Source organism: Neoarius graeffei, chromosome 14 (genome assembly GCF_027579695.1).
Source record: "Neoarius graeffei isolate fNeoGra1 chromosome 14, fNeoGra1.pri, whole genome shotgun sequence".
NCBI classification, from domain to species: Eukaryota; Metazoa; Chordata; class Actinopteri; order Siluriformes; family Ariidae; genus Neoarius; species Neoarius graeffei.
Window position 1 is genome coordinate 59,372,035 of NC_083582.1, and position 22,155 is coordinate 59,394,189.

General features: G+C 42.2%; 1 protein-coding gene across 1 annotated transcript in view; it reads right to left on the reverse strand.

Moving 5' to 3' along the window:
- The window catches only part of LOC132898498 (cadherin-12), a 294,117-nt gene that overhangs the window by 162,210 nt on the left and 109,752 nt on the right, over positions 1-22,155 (reverse strand). The window lies entirely within an intron of this gene.

Here is a 22,155-nt window from a genome sequence, read left to right on the forward strand (position 1 = left end):
TTTTGGCCAAATATTCAGAGTACTCTCGTCAAAAAGACATCTTTTTCATTTTGTGTGCAGGCATCAACACAAAGGAAGGTTGTGTGAGGATATCCAACCAGCATAAAGTAATCGAAGCAGGAAGTAATCAAGTTATTATCATGCAAATTCAGGAGAGAGCTGTTGAAACACACAGACTGCAAAAGGGGAGGCAGGGAGAAGAAAAGCAAGCGAGCAGTAAGGAACAATTAAGACCCAATGGTGAGAGTTTCACAAAAAACCACATATGCAATTTGCTATTCACATTCTGAGATAATAAGCACTCATATTTACAGCTCAACTGGATAGGAAATTGTTGTTTAATTTGAATTGGCTCAACCTCCCATTCCTTTAGAGGATGTCTGTTTGCCTGGGTGCATTGTGTGGAAGAAGGCAGGTGTTGGAGTTTGCCCATCGAATTCTTTGCTCTTCTCAGAACAATAACAATTAGTAGACAACTCTGCTGCATTGCTATGCTGGGGGAATGTAATGAGATTCACAAATAATAAGTCACATTGTGAGCACATGGGCATGTGAAAGTGTGAAAGACTTCAGTACATAGAACGGGGCATGCTGGAATACTTTAAGAAAGCTTAAACACTCACTCTATGCAGACAAATATTTTGCCTTGAGATCTGTGGAACAGCTTAAATTAAAATACTTGTCAGTAATGGGCCAGGTGACAGCAGTGTTCTGGTTGAATCAATACTAATGTTTTCTCTGTGTGCCTTTAAAGGAATTAGTCAACTATCTTCTGTATTTTATAGTCTTTGAAAGATAGATTGCTAGATTGTGATACTACACAATGGTACCGGTATACAATGCATGGTACAAATGTATGGGACTACCCATCATGGAATGTTACAAAGGAAGCAGTCAAGAGCATTAGTGTAACTAGTAGATGCCTGCCTTCTTTGTTTGCAGTGTTTGGATTGTAATCCTATCTAAAGCAGATAATTTATCACAGATGATAACATGATGCCCAAACATAGTGCACTGTAAAACCCGATAAGGTCACTGAGCTCAAAAATTTTATTGAAACCGATTACATAAAAATTTTTGAGGTAAGTAACTTAATTTTTTTGAGGTAAGATTTCTTAAAAATTACAATTAAGTGTAACTATAGTGTAATTTTTAAGAAATCTTACCTTAAAAAAATTAAGTTACTTACCTCAAAAATTTTTACGTATTCCGTTTCAATAAAATTTTTGAGCTCAGTGACCTTATCGGGTTTTACAGTGTGGTCAAACATAACTGTGATTCTCAAAGAATTAACATTGAAGACAGATTTCTATCCAAGAAGTTGAGCAAGCATTTGACTGGATTTCCTTATGTCCCTTTATGTCTTCCATCAAATTTGCCAGTTTCTTTAAATTTATTTTTAACACTTTAAAATTTACATATCAAAACCCAGTTTGCTTACTGAAAAAATCCTGGCTGATATAAAACTATGTGGTCTGTAAGCTAACTTTGCTATTTGTAATTACCATCCAAAATTTACTAAAGTCCATTACTAGCACATACAGCATGGTATTTTTATGTGGAATAAGATGTGTTAAGCCTAGGTCATAACCGGACGTACGATTTTTTGGTCGTGTGATTTTTGGCGTTTCCCAAATTGCTGCGTTTTTTTTTTTTTTTTTTTGTTCGTGGAGAAAGACGCACGTTGGCCGTAAGTTTGTCTTGCAACCTGAAAAAACCGTAAGTGCCCGTAGAGTTTGTTTGACATGGCAGAACCTCTGCGTCCAGTCTGCAGCCAGTCTACGGCTCGAAAATCAGCACGTCACACGCGCGCCCTCCATGCGTTTCTTGCGTTTTTTACACGTAGACCGGCCGTAGGAGCACGTATGGCCGGTTGTGACCTAGGCTTTAGTTGTAGAAAAGTATGAAATATATTGAATAGCTGGGGGGCATCTGGGAGAGGTTTCTGATACAAACGTGTTTTTCGAGTAAGCTCAGAAAATATAAGTAACTTTTCAGGAAAATTATCTTTAAATTTTGTTCTTTGTATCATACTGTGTGCAATTCAAGTTATAAACAATTGGCCCTGTTTATCAAACTAGATATGAACAGATTTGTTTGTAAATGATTTGCAGGTACATTTACACAAGATATGTGATACTAATAAAAATCCAATTAGTACAGAAAAACATTTGCATCCAACGAGAGCTCCTGAGTGGATGTAAAATTTACATATAAGGAGACTCACTAATGTGAACCTAGATTGATAGGCTTCAGACTGTATATTTGGCATGAGTTACTGCAATTTTCTACATGGATTACATGGTACCATTTTACAATATAAGCCCTTATGAAGGGTTCATGGATGGTTTATAATTAGTTTGTTGATTAGGTTGTGAACACTTGACAAAATATTGATTGATTGATCAATCGATAGATTGATCTTAATACACTGTAACCCCGCTAGAACAAACTCCATGGGGGATGTCCAAATAGTTTATATCAAAAAGTTCTTAATACTCAAATGGACCCACTTGTCACACCAAACTCTCATGTGATATGCGAAATTTTAGGCACATTCTCCTTACCATTAATTTCTTCATCTGAGTCACTATTATAGACCCTTTACAGTCACGTGACCTTCGTAAACGCGACCACCATTTTGGACATGTAGCGGACTTCGGCTCGAATTGGTTTGAATGCGAGGAAGGCGACAAACGGAGAACATACAAGAAAAAGGAGCGAGATGCAGAAAACACCTTCGCTATCCAGCGACGTAGGGCATTTACAGGGCGAGCAGAGGGAGAAATAACAACAGTAACAACACATTAGCAACGCCGTACAGAAATAACAGTTTATGGCACAGACCCTTTCGGTTCTCGCTCATCTAGCTGCTACAATGACTGCTTAGACTGCAACAATAATACCTAACACACATTTAAGTATCCGTCGTAAAGACGTGAAACTCGTCAAGTGACGAGTGTGTTCATTGATAAGCTAACACAATCTAAAAGTAGACATACCATCACACTGCCCTGGCGCTGTGTACAGTTTACCTTCTATGGTTTGTGCACTCACTATTTGCCATTACTTTCTCCAATCGTTGTTACAGATTACAGGGAACGGCCTGGATTTAAGAGACAAATACATGTTCCTCTTATTTTCAACACGCAGTGCTTAATTTGTAAAGTGGGAGGTCCGGAGCGCAGAGGATGAGCGGCTCCGGTGCGGAAAAAAGAGGGGGGGAGGGGGCGCGGCGCTGCGCTGCGCTTCTGGGCATGTTTTGTAATAACACTGCAAATTAAGTTCATCTGCAGATATTTTGTGGATGTCGTTTCATGAGAGAAATCACCAACAAGACAGATATCAAAATCAGACATTGACCCTAAATAAACTTGCATTTTTTTATTTAATTATTTGTTGTTGTTTTTTTTGTGACATAGTCAAAAGAGGTGTCGGATCACCGGATCCAGTGTAAATAGCTGCCGGAGCCAACGCCCGAGGTTCCAGACCGCGCTCCGGCTTGCTCCCCCTCAAATTAAGCGCTGTTTGTAGGACACTGCCTCTGATCTGTCCTACAGTCTACCAACAGCAAAGGAACACAACGCTAGCTAATGTCGTTAGCTAATAGCTACTACAGAAGAACAAAGAGGTTACAATGGGTTATTTTAGCCTATTTGGTTACACACTCGCTGCCACAGAATGTTAACAGCAATGTAATGCCTTTTCTGGCTAATTTTATTCGTCTTACCTCCAACAAAGTGGTCACTACACAAGCGCTGGTATGCCGCTATCCATCTTCTCCGTCGGTCAGCATCTACCAGGATCCGATAAAATGATAACCCTTGCCTTGTTTGTTGATGGTTACTACATCCAGGTGCACAACAATATAATGGCATGATGGAAGTCTTGCTGAAAATAAACACTTTCTTTGCTGCCGTTCCTCAATGCTGGCTGTGGTAAACTACTGGTAGTACATGTCCAAAATGGCGGCTGCGTTTGTCGTGACGTCACGTGAAAAGGGTCTATAGTTCACTGACTGAGTTAAAGGATCATGAACAGAGGCAATGATTTCTTCATCTGTTATGGAAATCATGGAGGTTACTGGTGTATTGTTGTCAATGTCCACCCACTGACCCACTACATTTTCAAAATCTTCATTATTCAGTTTATTCATGTGTTGCAAATCACTGATGTCGTTTATGTCATGCCGTGTGGCTGGGCAGGGGATATAAAAATGCCGCCAGTGCACTTTAACTATGTGTTTAGTGGTATCAGTCGTCATTCTGTCCATTTATCAATCCTCTGATCACTGTTCTTGATCATTGTTAGTGATCAACACTTAAGCTAGGCTAGTTAAGCCTTTGTTTTATGGCATTAACACGTATTGTTAACTTGACTCCGGACTTGATTACTTATTGCTTGTCTCTGGTGAGAAGAGGAGTGCATAGCTCAGTATGTCATGTAGGCAGGCAAATGACAGATGTAATTGCAGGAAGTGTTTATTTACAAACAGGCAGGCAAATGGTTCAAAAATGTAAGACAAAGGCAGGGTCGTAAAACGGGCAATGGCAGAGCAAGACACAAACAGAATGGCGAAAGTAAAGACGAAAGGCAGAGTCCAAATACACAAGGTGAAAACGAGAAAGGCAATACACAGATACAAGGCTTGGTAATGTGAGACACTAGGTACAACACATATACTTCAAGTCTGTGTGTTTAACGAGCCATTATAAGCGCGTGCTGTGTTTGTACTCTTATCAGGAATAGGTGCTGTGAATAATTAGTCCTAATGGCACTGCTAATGACTGACTCAATATCATTAAAGGCAGGGACACAAACATAGTTCATTATATGTGAACATTCATCGTAAAAGAGCAAGTTGTAGCAGGGTTGCAGTGTAGTCATAAAGTTACATTTGGCAAATATCAAATTATGGCATATCAAAATAACATTATGAAATTACCAGATTCAGATATTAAGGCTTTGCCAATATTGTTTACCTTGACACTTTCAGCATGCTATCAGCAGCTGTCCTTCATTATTATCATGGGTATTGATATAACATATGCGATCATTACACACTGGATATTAAAGAGGTATATTGTGATGCTTTATGTTAGTTCCCAGTAAACACACAATGTATATACGACGTAGTGGTTAGGGAGCGGTTTGGTAATGTTAGGGAAATACGTTGTCGTTACATAGTAGGCACGTCCTAATACAACGTCGTGCCAATACGTAACGACAACATAGTGGTAATACGTAACGACAATGTAGTGGTAATACGTAATGACAACGTAGTGGTAATATGTAACAGCAATGTAGTGGCAATACCTAACGACAACATAGTGGTAATACCTAACGACAACGTAGTGGTAATGCATAACGACAACATAGTGGTAATACCTAACGACAACATAGTGGTAATACGTAATGACAACGTAGTGGTAATACGTAACGACAACATAGTGGTAATACGTAATGACAACGTAGTGTAATACATAACGGACATGTTATCTGGAGACCATCCAGCGACGTATGTCCTACTACGTCGTCTACATGTTGTGTGTATTTTCTATTTGATGATTGATGTATTAATAATTTGCTTTCATACATTTTGTTGTATGTCTCTATGAATAACATTATCAATGTGATCTTGGTCTATTAATGAATTGATCATATTTTAACTTTAAAATAGCACTGAATAAGGCCATTTCAATGAAATAAAAGTTCATAGATTCATGATTTTGCAGTTTGTCTTAACAGTTTATCTGCATTGTAACCCTCTAATATAACTATTAGTGGTATTTTTTTTATCCAAAATTATGTTCGGTCCACGCAAAACTTTAACTGAAGGGGAGGACTTTCACATGATCCGTGCTTGCCAACAAATTATTTCCGTGACCGGTGATTTGAGCTTGTTTCTATTCCTGTGATGTGTGATTGAGAATGTTTATGTTTGTGACCCCCCCACAGGGGCGGATCCGGGGGAGGGTTTTAACCCCCCTTCCGTGACCGGGGGGGTGGGGGGGGTGGTATGGGATATAAAAGAGTAAACACAACAGAAAGCTTGAAGCAAGCAAAATTATTCAAAATATGCTCAAATTCACTGAATGAACATGTACAGTTTCATTTCCCAGGGCGCCTTCGGGCTGCTTGCCGACGCTTTTCATAGAAATTATCAATCCAATCCGATCCCCGCCCCTCTCCCTGACCCCCTCCACCCTGTTAACCTGGCATAAAAAGGGCATATGCTGGCTGACCGCTATCCCATCATGCTTTGCGGCTCCAGATCATGTCGGTCTTTCAAAACCCGTTGGAGCGACTTCCGGCCTCCCAGTTGTTTTTTATTGGTGCGAAGGGAAGGTGTTTGGTTATAAGTGGAGAGCTTTAATCGGCAGACTCTTTCAAAGTAAGAATCTTACCATTGCTGTTGTTGTCACTGTGTGAATGTGAGGTGATTAAGTCTGATGATATATTATATGCAAATGTTATCGTTAAAGGTTTATTTTAATGAATGTTAGTGTGTGAGTCTCCACTGCAGGAAAGCGTGCACAGCACCATGTTGTTTGTGGGGGATGATGCGCGCGCGGTGGAGATCATTTTATGAAAAGATAGAAACACTACTTGAATAAATGACGTACATTTGTGATCTGTCAGTCTGAATATCTGTGTAGTGACATCCAGTACTAATAATATTACTTATGTGTGGTACTTTATCATAAAATCCAACCATTTTTTCAATCTATGTCTTTAATTCATAAATGCATAATGCTCAATATGTGGCCCATGACACTAACCATTTCCTTTTTATGTGTTTTTATAGATCATCAGAGAAAGGTTCTGATGCATGTAGATGAAATTGTGCAGAATTATCTGTAGGTACTTACCTCTTGCAAATATTTTATGTGTACATACATCACTTAATCTGACCATATAATGGTAAACAGGGATTTCCCAATTTATCATTGATTATAATTATATTTGCAGGCTCGCGCTGCTGTGGCTGCAACAACTAAGGAGACAACTACTGTACCAACCCACCATTCATCTGATTCAGAAACCAGAGAAAGCTGTTAGCTCTTTCACTGCTAGAATTTCTATTATTGAATACTGGTTCACCATTAAATATTTTTAGAGCCAGAACAAAAATAATGGTTGGCATGTGTGTAAATATTGCAGTCAGTCTCTGTAGGTTTTTATGCCATTTTAGTGTAATGTAATATCTGACCAGTGGCCATCATAAAAGTGCAGAATAATACCTTTAAGTTCCTTTGCATATTCATGATTACATTTGATTCAGGAAATGCATGTATTAATCTTCTGTTTCATCCTGTGAAACTACAACACATGACCTACACACACACACACACACACATATATATATATATATATATATATATATATATATATATATATATATATATATATATATATAATGCTTCACATTTCTAACCTAATCAGGCTGATGCAGCTTTTTTTTGTTGTTGAAATAAATGCACCGACTATGCAAAATATTGTTGCTTCTTCCATGTTTTCTGCATAATATTATTCGGGTTTTGTAAGGGAGTAGAAAGGATGTTAAAATGTAAGGTGGTGAGAACGCGCCCATATGAGTGGGAAAGTATCCATAGTATAGTGGGAAGGTCCCCATAGGGTAGTGGGAAAGTGGTGGGTATGTAATTTCTCTACGTAACTTTACGACAGTAAAAACGTTGCAGGTAGTCCAGAATTTTACGTAGTAACTATGTAAAAACACTACGTAATGTCTACCAAACCACTACGTTGTAAGTACGTAGTTACTACATAAAATTGTTAGCTGGGTTGGTATTTTCTTTAAGATAGCATTCCAGGTGTGGCACGGTGGGTAACCTTTCTTTACTGTATATTGCTCACCCATTTTTGGTGCCACTTTCTGATATCTGTGACTTGTCTAAAGCATTGTTGGTATCTGCAGTTCACTGAGCTGATTCTCCCCACATCCATCTTGATGTTTCTTGGCATCTTATTTTGGGATCATTTATTTATGATAAAATTATTTATTTATAACTGGCAAAAGGGAATTAACCTGATAACAAACCATTTTCTAGATGCATAGTTATTATCCATTTCCAAACATGGACATGCACACACAAACGCACAAGAGATTAGAAATAAGGTAGTTATCAGAATCAAGTTTGTTGCCAACTACGTTCTCACATATGAGGAATTTGCTTTGGTGGTTGGTGCTTGAACATCACTCCATTATCAGTAACCGTTAATCCTGTGCAGGGTCGCAGACAAGCTGGAGCCTATCCTAGCTGAATATGGGTGAAAGGCAGGGTACACCCTGGACAAGTCACCAGGTCATCACAGGGCTGATGCTTAGAGAGAAACAACAATTCACACTCACACCTACGGTCAATTTAGAGCCACCAATTAGCCTAACCTGCGTGTCTTTGGACTGTGGGGGAAACCAGAGCACCTGGAGGAAACCCACGCAGACACGGGGAGAACATGCAAACTCCACATAGAAAGGTCACCATTGACCACTGGGCTCAAACCCAGAACCTTCTTGCTGTGAGGTGACAGTGCTAACCACTACACCACCATGCCGCCCTGGTGCTTGAACAGTTAAGCTAAAAGAATTTAAAAATAGACAAAAGTACAACCCTGATTCCAAAAAAGTTGGGACAAAGTACAAATTGTAAATAAAAACAGAATGCAATAATTTACAAATCTCAGAAACTGATATTGTATTCACAATAGAACATAGACAACATATCAAATGTCGAAAGTGAGACATTTTGAAATTTCATGCCAAATATTGGCTCATTTGAAATTTCATGACAGCAACACATCTCAAAAAAGTTGGGACAGGGGCAATACGAGGCTGGAAAAGTGAAAGGTTCAAAAAAGGAACAGCTGGAGGACCAAATTGCAACTCATTAGTTCAATTGGCAATAGGTCATTAACATGACTGGGTATAAAAAGAGCATCTTGGAGTGGCAGCGGCTCTCAGAAGTAAAGATGGGAAGAGGATCACCAATCCCCCTAATTCTGCGCCGACAAATAGTGGAACAATATCAGAAAGGAGTTTGACAGTGTAAAATTGCAAAGAGTTTGAACATATCATCATCTACAGTGCATAATATCATCAAAAGATTCAGAGAACCTGGAAGAATCTCTGTGCATAAGGGTAAAGGCCGGAAAACCATACTGGGTGCCCGCGATCTTCGGGCCCTTAGACGGCACTGCATCACATACAGGCATGCTTCTATATTGGAAATCACAAAATGGGCTCAGGAATATTTCCAGAGAACATTATCTGTGAACACAATTCACCGTGTCATCCGCCGTTGCCCGCTAAAACTCTATAGTTCAAAGAAGAAGCCATATCTAAACATGATCCAGAAGCGCAGACGTCTTCTCTGGGCCAAGGCTCATTTAAAATGGACTGTGGCAAAGTGGAAAACTGTTCTGTGGTCAGACGAATCAAAATTTGAAGTTCTTTATGGAAATCAGGGACGCCGTGTCATTCGAACTAAAGAGGAGAAGGACGACCCGAGTTGTCATCAGCACTCAGTTCAGAAGCCTGCATCTCTGATGGTATGGGGTTGCATTAGTGCGTGTGGCATGAGCAGCTTACACATCTGGAAAGACACCATCAATGCTGAAAGGTATATCCAGGTTCTAGAGCAACATATGCTCCCATCCAGACGGCGTCTCTTTCAGGGAAGACCTTGCATTTTCCAACATGACAATGCCAAACCACATATTGCATCAATTACAGCATCATGGCTGCATAGAAGAAGGGTCCGGGTACTGAACTGGCCAGCCTGCAGTCCAGATCTTTCACCCATAGAAAACATTTGGCGCATCATAAAATGGAAGATACAACAAAAAAGACCTAAGACAGTTGAGCAACTAGAATCATACATTAGACAAAAATGGGTTAACATTCCTATCCCTAAACTTGAGCAACTTGTCTCCTCAGTCCCCAGACATTTACAGACTGTTGTAAAGAGAAAAGGGGATGTATCACAGTGATAAACGTGGTCTTGTCCCAACTTTTTTGAGGTGTTGTTGTCATGAAATTTTGAGGTGTTGTTGTCACCTAATTTTTCTCTTTAAATGATATATTTTCTCAGTTTAAACATTTCATATGTCATCGATGTTCTATTCTGAATAAAATATGGAATTTTGAAACTTCCACATCATTGCATTCCGTTTTTATTTACAATTTGTACTTTGTCCCAACTTTTTTGGAATCGGGGTTGTATATGTACATGCATGCATTTTCACTGATAAAAGGTAAAAGGCTAATTAAATAATCAGATGAACTGAGACAATCACATTCTGAAGCAAATTAAATAATCTTATACCGGTAACTTAAATACAACCCCGATTCCAAAAAAGTTTTTGTTGTGTTTTTATCCAAATGAGAGTCGGAGCTTACCCGTCTGTGTTCTCGCTTCTTGAAGGCCGATCTTGTGGCCGATTGTTTTGAAACAATCCTACATTCAGTTGTTGTTCATTCAGTCCTCTGTTCATTCACTTCTTCCATGTAAGGGTGAGATGGCAGCAATATCGACTTTAGAAATAAGATGGCTGCTCCAGTCATTCTCTCTATGGACCCTTTTCACGTGACGTCAAGACAAACGCGGCCGCCATTTTGGACATGTACTACCAGTAGTTTACCACAGCCAACATTGAGGAACGGCAGCAAAGAAAGTTTTTACTTTCAGCAAGACTTCCATCATGCCACTATATTGTTGTGCACCTAGATGTAGTAACCCATCAACAAACAAGGCAAGGTTTATCATTTTATCGGATCCCGACGGAGAAGATGGATAGCGGCCATTAACACGAAAGATTGGCAGCCCTCGGCATACCAACGCTTGTGTAGTGACCACTTTGTTGGAGGTAAGACGAATAAAATTAGCCAGAAAAGGCATTACATTGCTGTTAACATTCTGTGGCGGAAAGTGTGTAACCAAATAGGCTAAAATAACCCATTGTAACCTCTTTGTTCTTCTGTAGTAGCTATTGTTGACTAGCTAATGTCAACAACATATGTTACTGTAGCAATGTTTACGTTCAGTCATTTGGATGACTGTTAAAACCTTTCAGTCTCAAGTTTTTCCTTTACTATATTTACTAGTTTACTGTAATTATGATCCGGCAGCTATTTACACCGGATCCAGTGTAAATAGCTGCCGGAGCCAACGTCCGAGGTTCCGGAGCGTGCTCCGGCTTGCTCCCCCTCAAATTAAGCAGCGCGCTCCGGCTTGCTCCCGGAGTGCTCCGGCCGAGGTTCCGGAGCGCGCTCCAGCTTGCTCCCCCTCAAATTAAGCAGTGCGCTCCGGAAGCCAGAGCGCGCTGCTTAATTTGAGGGGGAGTAAGCCGGAGCGTACGTCAGTGAACAATCCTGGTGGAAGCAGGTAAACGTCGTTCTCTAAGCCTGCTAACCTCAATTTTTGCAAATACCTCTCCTTCTGCTCGCCCTGTAAATGCCCTACGTCGCTGGATAGTGAAGGTGTTTTCTGCATCTCGCTCCTTTTTCTTTTATGTTTTTCGTTTGTCGCCTTCCTCGCATTCAAACTGATTCAAGCCGAAGTCCACTACATGTCCAAAATGGTGGTCGCGTTTACGAAGGTCACGTGACTGAAAAGGGTCTATACTGCGTATTCCACCATTACTGCTCGGCTCAGGCAATTACTAAAACTCGGGACGGAACAGGATGTCACTGTCATACTGGTTTGGCACCCAGTATGGTTTTCCAGCCTTGACCCTTACGCACAGAGATTCTTCCAGATTCTCTGAATCTTTTGATGATATTATGCACTGTAGATGATGATATGTTCAAACTCTTTGCAATTTTACACTGTCAAACTCCTTTCTGATATTGCTCCGCTATTTGTCGGTGCAGAATTAGGGGGATTGGTGATCCTCTTCCCATCTTTACTTCTGAGAGCCACTGCCACTCCAAGATGCTCTTTTTATACCCAGTCATGTTAATGACCTATTGCCAACTGACCTAATGAGTTGCAATTTGGTCCTCCAGTTGTTCCTTTTTTGTACTGTTAACTTTTCCAGCCTCTTATTGCCCCTGTCCCACCTTTTTGAGATGTGTTGCTGTCATGAAATTTCAAATGAGCCAATATTTGGCATGAAATTTCAAAATGTCTCACTTTCGACATTTGATATCTTGTCTATGTTCTATTGTGAATACAATATCAATTTTTGAGATTTGTAAATTATTGCAGTCCATTTTTATTTACAATTTGTACTTTGTCCCAACTTTTTTGGAATCGGGGTTGTATGTTGCATAAATTATAACACCTATCCTGCTTTAATGAGAGTCAACCCACAGTCAATGAAGTCAAATCAGTCTTTATTGAGCAAGTCAGTAATGGTATTTCTTACTTTCACCATAAATTTTTATTTATTTGACTTTGGTCTATAGCTGTAAAAGGCCTTGGCCTTAAAACCAGTTACCGCACTGACGTCACGCACTCAGGGATGGCTAGCTCAGCGGGGCAGCTCAAATGACAACTTTGCAGTCGATTTTAACACTCAAAAATATATATATTTTTATTCCCATTTATGCAGCATACAAGAGTCAAAGATGGAGATACTATCCACTCAAATTTATTTAAAAATAAAGGTTCTGCATATCTGCTTTAAAGAACTTGTTAACATCTCTCTCCAGACTGGAAAGAGCTGTGGCAGTGGTGGTGGTCGGGGTTGGGCCTCCAAGTTGAAAGGTTGTAAAGAGGCCCCAGCAGCAGTTGAGGTGGGGGGTGAGCAGGAACTGGTGTGTGGAATCTGGGGGATGATATCAGGACAGTTCCATTATCTTTCAAAACAACAGTAGAACTCATTTGCCTGGTTGGCCAGGTGCAAGCCATTAACAGATGGGGGGGGGGGGCTGTACCATTGTAGTTTGTGATCTGTCTGAGCCTTTTCCAGACAGATGTAGTGTCTTTGGCTGAGAATTGGTGTTGGAGACTCAGAATATAGTCATGTAGCTTCTCTCACTGCCTTGCTAAACCTGTTCCTTGACTCTTTAAACCTGCCCCCATCCCCACATCTGAATGCTTCTTCCTTTTGCAACCTTAGCTGTCTGAGCTTATCTGTGAACCAGGGTTTGTCATCACCAATCACCCTGGTGCATGATGGTACACAGCAATCCTCATGTATGACATCACACAGTGCATTTACATGCACATAGAGAAAATTGAATTTCTGCCATTGCTCGACTGAAATCGAAGCTCTAAATGGCATGTAAACACCTTAGCTAGGCTGAAATTGAACCGAACTTGATTTCTCACAATCGAGCTACACGACCTAGATTATGCGATTGTAGCCGAGCTACTTAGTGCATGTATACCCTATCGAGCTACGGAGTCGAGCCGCTTACTTCAGCGCTGCCCCTTCCGGAAGTGACGAGTGACTAGACCAAAAGCGGGAAAAACAACAGCCTCGGTCGGTATGACAACGAATCATGACAACGGCATGAATCTTTTCTTTTTGTGGCATTGTTTGCACTGTTAAAATTTAGCTCACTTACTGTATCACCAAATACATCTGTACATCTGTTGCATAGCTGTGAATTGTGTACATAAACAAGTCATTGTATTTGTGTGTGTATATATATATATATATATATATATATATATATATATATATATATATATATATCCAACATCTGAAGAATGTCAATAAAAACAAAACAATTGAACTTTTTGTGTTTATTAAGACACAAGTTAAATTGTAAGCAAAAAAATATTTTTTTGTAAGCAAAAAATGGACTTTAGAAAAATATTATTGTGCAAAATAAGTTGTCTTACAAAACAGTGGTCTGCGCCGGACAGTTTGTAGCCATACAGTCTATTAGAGCAAGCCTAACAGCTTGAACACGGAACTGCCAGTGTTGCCAGATTGGGGGGGTTTAAGTGCATTTTGACGGATTTGAACATGTTTTGGGCTGGAATACGTCAGCAGTATCTGGCAACACTATAGCTCTTCTTCATGACGACAACCGGAAGTGTACCAACACAATGAGGCGTGTAGCGCCACGTGTGGCTCGGGTGCACAATGCACCTTGCACAATAGCCCGATTTCACTTGTGCATGTAGGATTGGATTTCTCTGGCACCCCTGCTGGGACCCTTTGCTCGATTACCAACAGTAGCTCGATTTGGATGTGCATGTAAACGTACTGACTGTCTCTGTGTACTCATCCAGACTATTGGTAGTAGTCCTGAACACATTCAAGTTTGTACAGTCCAAGCATGCCTGAAGGTTCTTCACAGCCTCATTACTCCACTTCTGTGAAGTCCTCAGTACAGGTTTCCTCATGGTTAATTTCTGCCTGTATACAGGAATCAGGTGGGCCATAACGTGGTCAGAGTGGTCCCGTGCAGCACAGGGGATGGCATGATAGGAATACAGTAGTTGACTGTAGTGTAGCAGTGTTCCAAAATATTCTCCTCTCTGGTCGGTCATTTAATAAACTGTTTTTATTTGGGTAGTTCGTGGCTGAGGTTACCTTTGTTAAAGTCATCGAGGACAATAACTAGGGAGTCCAGGTTAGTCTGCTCCACACTCAGTATCTGGTCAGCCAGCATGCATTGTGCATTCGGCACATCGGCCTGTGGTGGAATGGAAACACCAACCAGAATGAATGAAATAAACTTGCAGGGGAGTAAAAGGGTTTACAATTTATGAAAAATGATTCCAAGTCAGGAGACCAGCGCTGCAGGATTACTGATGTGTCACTGCACCAGCCACCGTTTACATAAAAATAGATACCACCACCCTTTGTTTTACCAGAGAGATTTGTGTTACAGTCTGCTGTGAAAAGTTGGAAGCTGGCCAGCTGCAGCGCAGAGTCCAGTATGAGTCCACATAGACATGTCTCTGTGAAGCATAAAATAGAAAATGAAGAAAAGTTCCTGTTTTTCCCCACCAGCAGCTAGTGTTTGTTTGGTTTATCGGAGAGAAATATCGCAGATAGTGGAGTGTGAAGTCCATGCCAGCAGAGGCGCGTGCACCAGCGCATTTCCCTCTCCTCTAGCATCTCACTAAGGTGGGGTTTACATTAGACCGTATCAGCGGATCATCAGATTAACATTTTAAAAATGATTAGCGTGCACACAGCAACGCCAATACACGATTCGCGTGCACACAGCAACGCCAATACACGGATACGCTCGGCTCCGCAGGCATCCTGCGCTCCAAATCACTCCGCCCTGAACAGCGAGTGCCCTCTGGAGGGTGCGCACTCCGGCCCTGCACAGCTCACAGAGCGCGCGAGTGGAGCGCACGAGCAGTGATTTGGGACTGAGCCGCTGTGTGTGTGATCTCAGTGCATGTCAGGCATGTGCGTCACTTACCACTTGCAAGTGGAAGGATGGCAAGCCTAAAGACAATCATAACTACACAATGGGCAGTATTTGCATCAGTATTTGCAGTATTTTCATACTTTTATACTCTTTAATGAAAGGTGATACAAGGAGGAAGTACGCGCCGTTTTTCAGCAGTCGCGTCACATGACCAATGCCAGCAAATCAGGAAGGTGGATGTCACAGTGACGTTGTCCAATGACGACGCCAGCTAGAGCTCAGCACAGCGTATCCGCATATTCTCAATGTTTACACAGCACCAGACCAGACATGATCTGGATTGAATACGTGGACCCTGGCGGATTCCCGTTTCCCGGTGTTTTAATGTAAACGGACAGTGCATCCACGAAGAAAACGAGACAGATATGGTCTAATGTAAACTTGGCCTAAGTAAGCAAAGGTGACAGCACCCTTGACCAGAATGTCCAATAATTCAATGGACGACACCAGAATGGTTGGTAATAAGTCCACTGGAGTTGTTCCCCTGATGTTCATGAGCCCTTCTCTGTTGTAAGAGCTTCGAGTATTGCACCAGTGAACTGAATTTACAAAACAAAATAAGTTTGTAAAAAATACCAACACACTGAGGCAGCCATCTGTGGTGCCATCTTGGTGATCAACAACTTATTACATTTACATTGTTGCCTTCTTCAATGTAATATAAGTCAACATTTTTTTTTTGAGTATTTGTGTATAGGGGAAGGTATTTTACCAACTACTTGGTGATTCCTGTCTGGCAGTTAAATTCTGTTTTATGAAAAAAAAAATAAAAATAAATAAATAAATAAATACTGTGTATTTTTTGTGTCTTATAGACAGAACTCTTGATATCTCTGGAAAACTCTAATGCTAATAACTTTAGCATGGTAAGTTGTGATTTGCAAGCTAACCATGTAGCACTGTAAACATTCAGTTCAAAACTGTTAGCTTGGCACAAAATGAATTTCACTTCATAACAAATAACTTCACATATTCTATCTTCAAAAAAAAAAAAACACCTTGTGCCTTTTCAGGAGGGAGCTAAATTGATCAATGAAAAACTCCCATTTGGACAATAGCTGCACTTTTCAGTGAAACAATAGTGTCTCAGATTGCAGTGGAATACAGGTGGGTTGCATCTAATGTTACATCCACCTCATGAGATATGCAAGATGTTAAGTGGTGGTCAGCTAAGCGCACTGTTCACAAAGCGTTACTATCGCTAGAGTGCCTTGCTAGTTGTGAAAATGCCCTACGCTTGCATTTTTTGGGGCTGTTCGAATCAAACAAACCGTGAAACTGATAAAGTTTATTCTGGGTTCTCCATAAAGTGATTAAAAAAAAGGTGCAAGAGCAAAGGATTTTATCAAAAGATGATGAGAAAGGTGGCTCTTGAACCTTTCGCTGTGATGGAAGGGAGCCGAGTCAAAGAACACTCGATTTTGCAGCCATCACTTCGGGAAAGGTTTGTAAATGCCTCTGATTTATTTTGTTTGGATTTGCAAACCACCTTTCTGACCGTTTTCCATTATTTTGTGATGTTTAGAAGTTCAGGAGATGCTTCAGTCCTCATGTGTTTTTGTTTACTGTTCGATCGTGTTCACCAAATTGTAAACTCATGCATATGTTTTCACTTTATTTATCAGGATGTCCTGGCAATCTTTACAAGGGCAATGATGTAGACTGGGCCCCTGCACTGAACTAGATAGATAAGATAATCAAGACGATCCTGTCATGCTCCGCCTCGGACATCCACTCCGGAGATTACGGATCTCTCACGCCAGCGCCGATCCTGATCCAGGACAGGAATTCTTCTCTCCTGAACTCACTTCCTGGTTTTTACTGCTGCTTATTTAAAGGCTCTGACTTTGCCAGAATGTCTCGTTTGCTTCTCTAGCCATTTTTGTGCCTCTCTTGCTTCTCATGGTTTTTCCTCTCTAGCGAGCTTTTCTTGTTCATGTTTTTTTGCACTAGTGTTTTTGTCTTTGCCTGTCTCATGTTTTTGTCAAGTTGTTTGTCTCATTTTGTCTGGACTACTTTTGCCATTTGTTTTTTTTATCCTGTTTGTTTACCTTTTTGCCACGCCCTTTCTTCCCTGAATTAAGTCATATTATTTATTGGATTACTGTCTGTGTCCTGCTCTTGGATCCTAACTTCACCACACCTCCATCAATCCTAACAGATCCACGTAAACATAAAAGTAGAGCTCACAAATTAGCAGTATGAAACTGCTTCCCTGGCCATGCAGTTACAGTGAGCCATAACGTCTCCATTCTGTTTCACCAATACCCAGGTCTTTAAAGGTGTTTCTGTGGAGCTTTGTGAATTATTTACCTGGAAGAGAAGAGCAGGGAGGATTGAAAATCGAGCAGCTGTGGCTTGTTTACACCCAATACTAAAACTTATAGCATCCTAGCAAAGACATATACAAAAAGCCCAAAAATGCCTACTTACCCAGGAAAAAACAATACAGGATTTATCTTTTAGTGTATTGATCCCCAGATCTTTAACCCAGCTACATATAAAAAGCTGTCGGCTGCCATGCTATTTCAGGTTTTCATCTGTTTGTCAGCATAGAATGATGTCTGCAGCATCAGGTAGTTCAAGATGTCAGGGAACTCAACAGATGGGATAATTACCCAACTCACAGGAAAAATCTTTCTTTAATCGCATGTAAGTATCTATCCCACTGCAAAGAGCAACTTTCTCAAAGTATCTTGACTGTGCACTGGCCTCTAAACTGTGAAAATAGCTGGAGATAGTTTCACTAGGTCTTTGCATAATGGAAGCCAGATTGGTTTGCCTGACTGCCACTTCATTTACCAGAAGCAAACTTGCAAGCAAAAGTCACGTGACTGAATACAACCTATTCATATGAGAGACCATTTTGAAAATAAAAGTCTTACCTATTGAATCACAGGAGTCTCATCTCATTATCTCTAGCCGTTTTATCCTGTTCTACAGGGTCGCAGGCAAGCTGGAGCCTATCCCAGCTGACTACAGGCGAAAGGCGGGGTACACCCTGAACAAGTCGCCAGGTCATCACAGGGCTGACATATAGACACAGACAACCATTCACACTCACATTCACACCTACCGTCAATTTAGAGTCACCAGTTAACCTAACCTGCATGTCTTTGGACTGTGAGGGAAACCGGAGCACCCGGAGGAAACCCATGCGGACACGGGGAGAACATGCAAACTCCGCACAGAAAGGCCCTCGTCGGCCACGGGGCTCGTACCCGGACCTTCTTGCTGTGAGGCAACAGCACTAACCACTACACCGCCGTGCCACCTGAATCTCACAGGAGTGTCATAAAAAAATCTGTAAAAGAACAAGACAGTAAATGTTGAATAAGAAAATAAAAGAAATAAAAATAAAAGGATAAGAAAATTAATGCAAATACAAAATAAAATAAGAAATTAATGCAGAAATAAAAAACAGTAAAAGTATAAGAAATAAATGCAAAAAAAGTTGGGACACTGTAAAACATCAGTAAAATCAGAATGTGATAATTTGCAAATCATGGAAACCCTATATTGCATTGAAAATAGTACAAAGACAACATATCAAATATTGAAACTGAGAATTTTTTTTTTTTGAAAAATATATGCTCATTTTGAATTTGATGTCAGCAACACGTTTCAGAAAACTTGGGACAAGGACAACAAAAGACTGAAAAAGTTGTGTAATGCTAAAAAAAAGGAATTTGGTTAATTGGCAACAGGTCAGTAAAATGATTGGGTATAAAAAGAGCATCCTAGAGAAGTGGAGTCTCTCAGAAGTAAAGATGGGGAGGGGGTGCTCTGTAAAAGACTGCTTGGGCAAACAGTACAACAATTTAAGAATATCGTTCCTCAATGTAAAATTGCAAAGAATTTGGGGATCACATCATGTATGGTACATAATATCATTAAAAGATTCAGAGAATCTGGAGAAATCTCTGTATGCAAGAGACAAGGCTGAAAACTGACATTGGATGCCTGTGATCTTCAGGCCCTCAGGCGACACTGCATTAAAAGCAGACATGTCTGTAATGGAAAACACTGGATGGGCTCAGGAACACTTCAGAAAACCATCATCTGTGAAAACAGTTCATTTCTGCATCCACAAATGCAAGTTAAAACTAGATATAAACAATATCCAGAAACACAGCTACCTTCTCTGGGCCCGAGCTCTTTTACGATGGATTGAGGTGAAGTGGAAAATTGTCCCAAGGTCTGATGAATTGAAATCTGAAATTCTTTTTAGAAATCTTAGACATCACGTCCTCTAGGCTAAAGAGGACAGGGACCATCCGGCTTGTTATCAGTGCGTAGTTCAAAAGCCAGCGTCCGTGATGGTATGAGGGTGCATTAATGTACATGACATTGGGTAGCTTGCACATCTTGGAAGGCATCATGAATGCTGAATGATATATACGGTACATGTTTCAGAGCAACATGCTGCCATCCAGACAAAATATTTTTCAGGGAAGGCCTTCCTTCTTTCAGCAAGACAATGCCAAACTGCTTTCTGCACATATTAAAATTGCATGGTTCTGTAGTAAAAGAGTCCGGGTGCTAAACTGGCCTGCCTGCAATCCAGACCTGTCTCCCATTTAAAAGATTTGGCGCATTATGAAGCTCAAAATATGACAAAGGAGACCCGAACTGTTGAGCAACTGAAATTGTGTATCATGCAAAAATGGGACAACATTTATCTTTCAAAACTACAGCAATTGCTCTCCTCAGTTCCCAAACATTTACAGAGTGTTGTTAAAAGTAGAGGTGATGCAACACAGTGGTAGACATGCCCCTGTCCCAACTTTTTTGAAATGTGTTGCTGACATCAAATTCAAAATGAGCACATATTTTTCAAAAAAACAATAAAATTTCTCCCCTCCTAGAACTGCCACCTTATTGTGGTGGAGGGGTTTGTGTGCTTGAATGATCCTAGGAGCTATGTTGTCGGGGGCATTATGCCCCTGTTAGGGTTTCCCAAGGCAGACAGGTCCTAGGTGACAGGCCAGACCAAGAGCAGTTCACCAAAAAACCCCTATGGAGAAAAAATCCAGGACCGTGACGTCGCCCGGTAGGACGCAGCCGGGGCCCCACCCTGGAGCCAGGCCCGGGGTTGGGGCTCGTATGCGAGCGCTTGGTGGTCGGGCCTTTGCCCATGGGGCCCGGCCGGGCTCAGCCCGAAGAGGCGACGTGGGCCCGACCTCCTGTGGGTTCACCACCCACAGAGGTAGCAGTAGGGGTTTGGTGCAGTGTGGATTGGGTGGCAGTCGAAGGCAGGGGCCTCGACGACCTGACCCCCGGGCACAGCGGCTGGCTGTTGGGACATGGAATGTCACTTCGCTGGGGGGGAAGGAGCCTGAGCTTGTGCGGGAGGTTGAGAGGTACCGGCTAGAGATAGTCGGGCTCACCTCCACGCACAGCTTGGGCTCTGGAACCCAGCTCCTCGAGAGGGGCTGGACTCTCCACTTCTCTGGAGTCGCCCATGGTGAGCGGCGGCGGGCTGGTGTGGGCTTCCTTATAGCTCCCCAGCTCAGCCGCCATGTGTTGGAGTTTACCCCAGTGAACGAGAGGGTCGCCTCTCTGCGCCTTCGGATTGGGGAGAGGGCTCTTGCTGTTGTTTGTGCCTACGGGCCAAATAGCAGTATAGAGTATCCGGCCTTCTTGGAGTCCCTGGGAGAGGTACTGAGGGGTGCTCAGACTGGGGACTCCATTGTGCTACTGGGGGACTTCAATGCTCACGTGGGCGATGACAGTGACACCTGGAGGGGCGTGGTTGGGAGGAACGGCCTCCCCGATCTGAACCCGAGTGGTGTTTTGTTATTGGACTTCTGTGCTAGTCACAGTTTGTCCATAACGAACACCATGTTCGAGCATAGGGGTGTCCATAAGTGCACGTGGCACCAGGACACCTTAGGTCGGAGGTCGATGATCGACTTTGTAGTCGTGTCATCTGATCTCCGACCCTATGTCTTGGACACTCGGGTGAAGAGAGGGGCTGAGTTGTCAACTGATCACCACCTGGTGGTGAGTTGGATCCGCTGGCGGAGGAGGAAGCTGGACAGACCTGGCAGGCCCAAACGTATGGTGAGGGTCTGCTGGGAACGTCTGGCCGAGCACTCTGTTGGGGAGGTCTTTAACTCCCACCTCCGGGAGAGCTTTTCCCAGCTTCCGAGGGAGGCGGGGGACATTGAGTCTGAGTGGACCATGTTCTCTACCTCCATTGTGGACGCAGCTGTTCGGAGCTGTGGCCGCAAGGTCTCCGGTGCCTGTCGTGGCGGCAATCCCCGAACCCGGTGGTGGACACCGGAAGTAAGGGATGCCGTCAAGCTGAAGAAGGAGTCCTATCGGGCCATGTTGACCTCCGGGACTCCTGAGGCAGCCGACGGGTATCGGCAGGCCAGGCGTGCTGCAGCTCGGGCAGTTGCGGAGGCAAAAACTCGGAACTGGGAGGAGTTCGGGGAGGCCATGGAGAAGGACTATCGGTCGGCCTCGAAGAAATTCTGGCAAACCGTCCGGCGCCTCAGGAGGGGGAAGCAGTACTCTGCCAACACTGTTTACAGTGCGGGTGGGGAGCTGTTGACCTCGACTGGGGACATTGTCGGGCGGTGGAAGGAATACTTTGAGGATCTCCTCAATCCCACCGCCATGTCTTCCACTGAGGAGACTGAGGCTGATGACTCAGAGGTGGACTCGTCCATTACCCAAGCCGAAGTCACTGAGGTGGTTTGCAAGCTCCTCGGTGGCAAGGCACCGGGGGTGGATGAGATCCGCCCTGAGTATCTCAAGTCTCTGGATGTTGT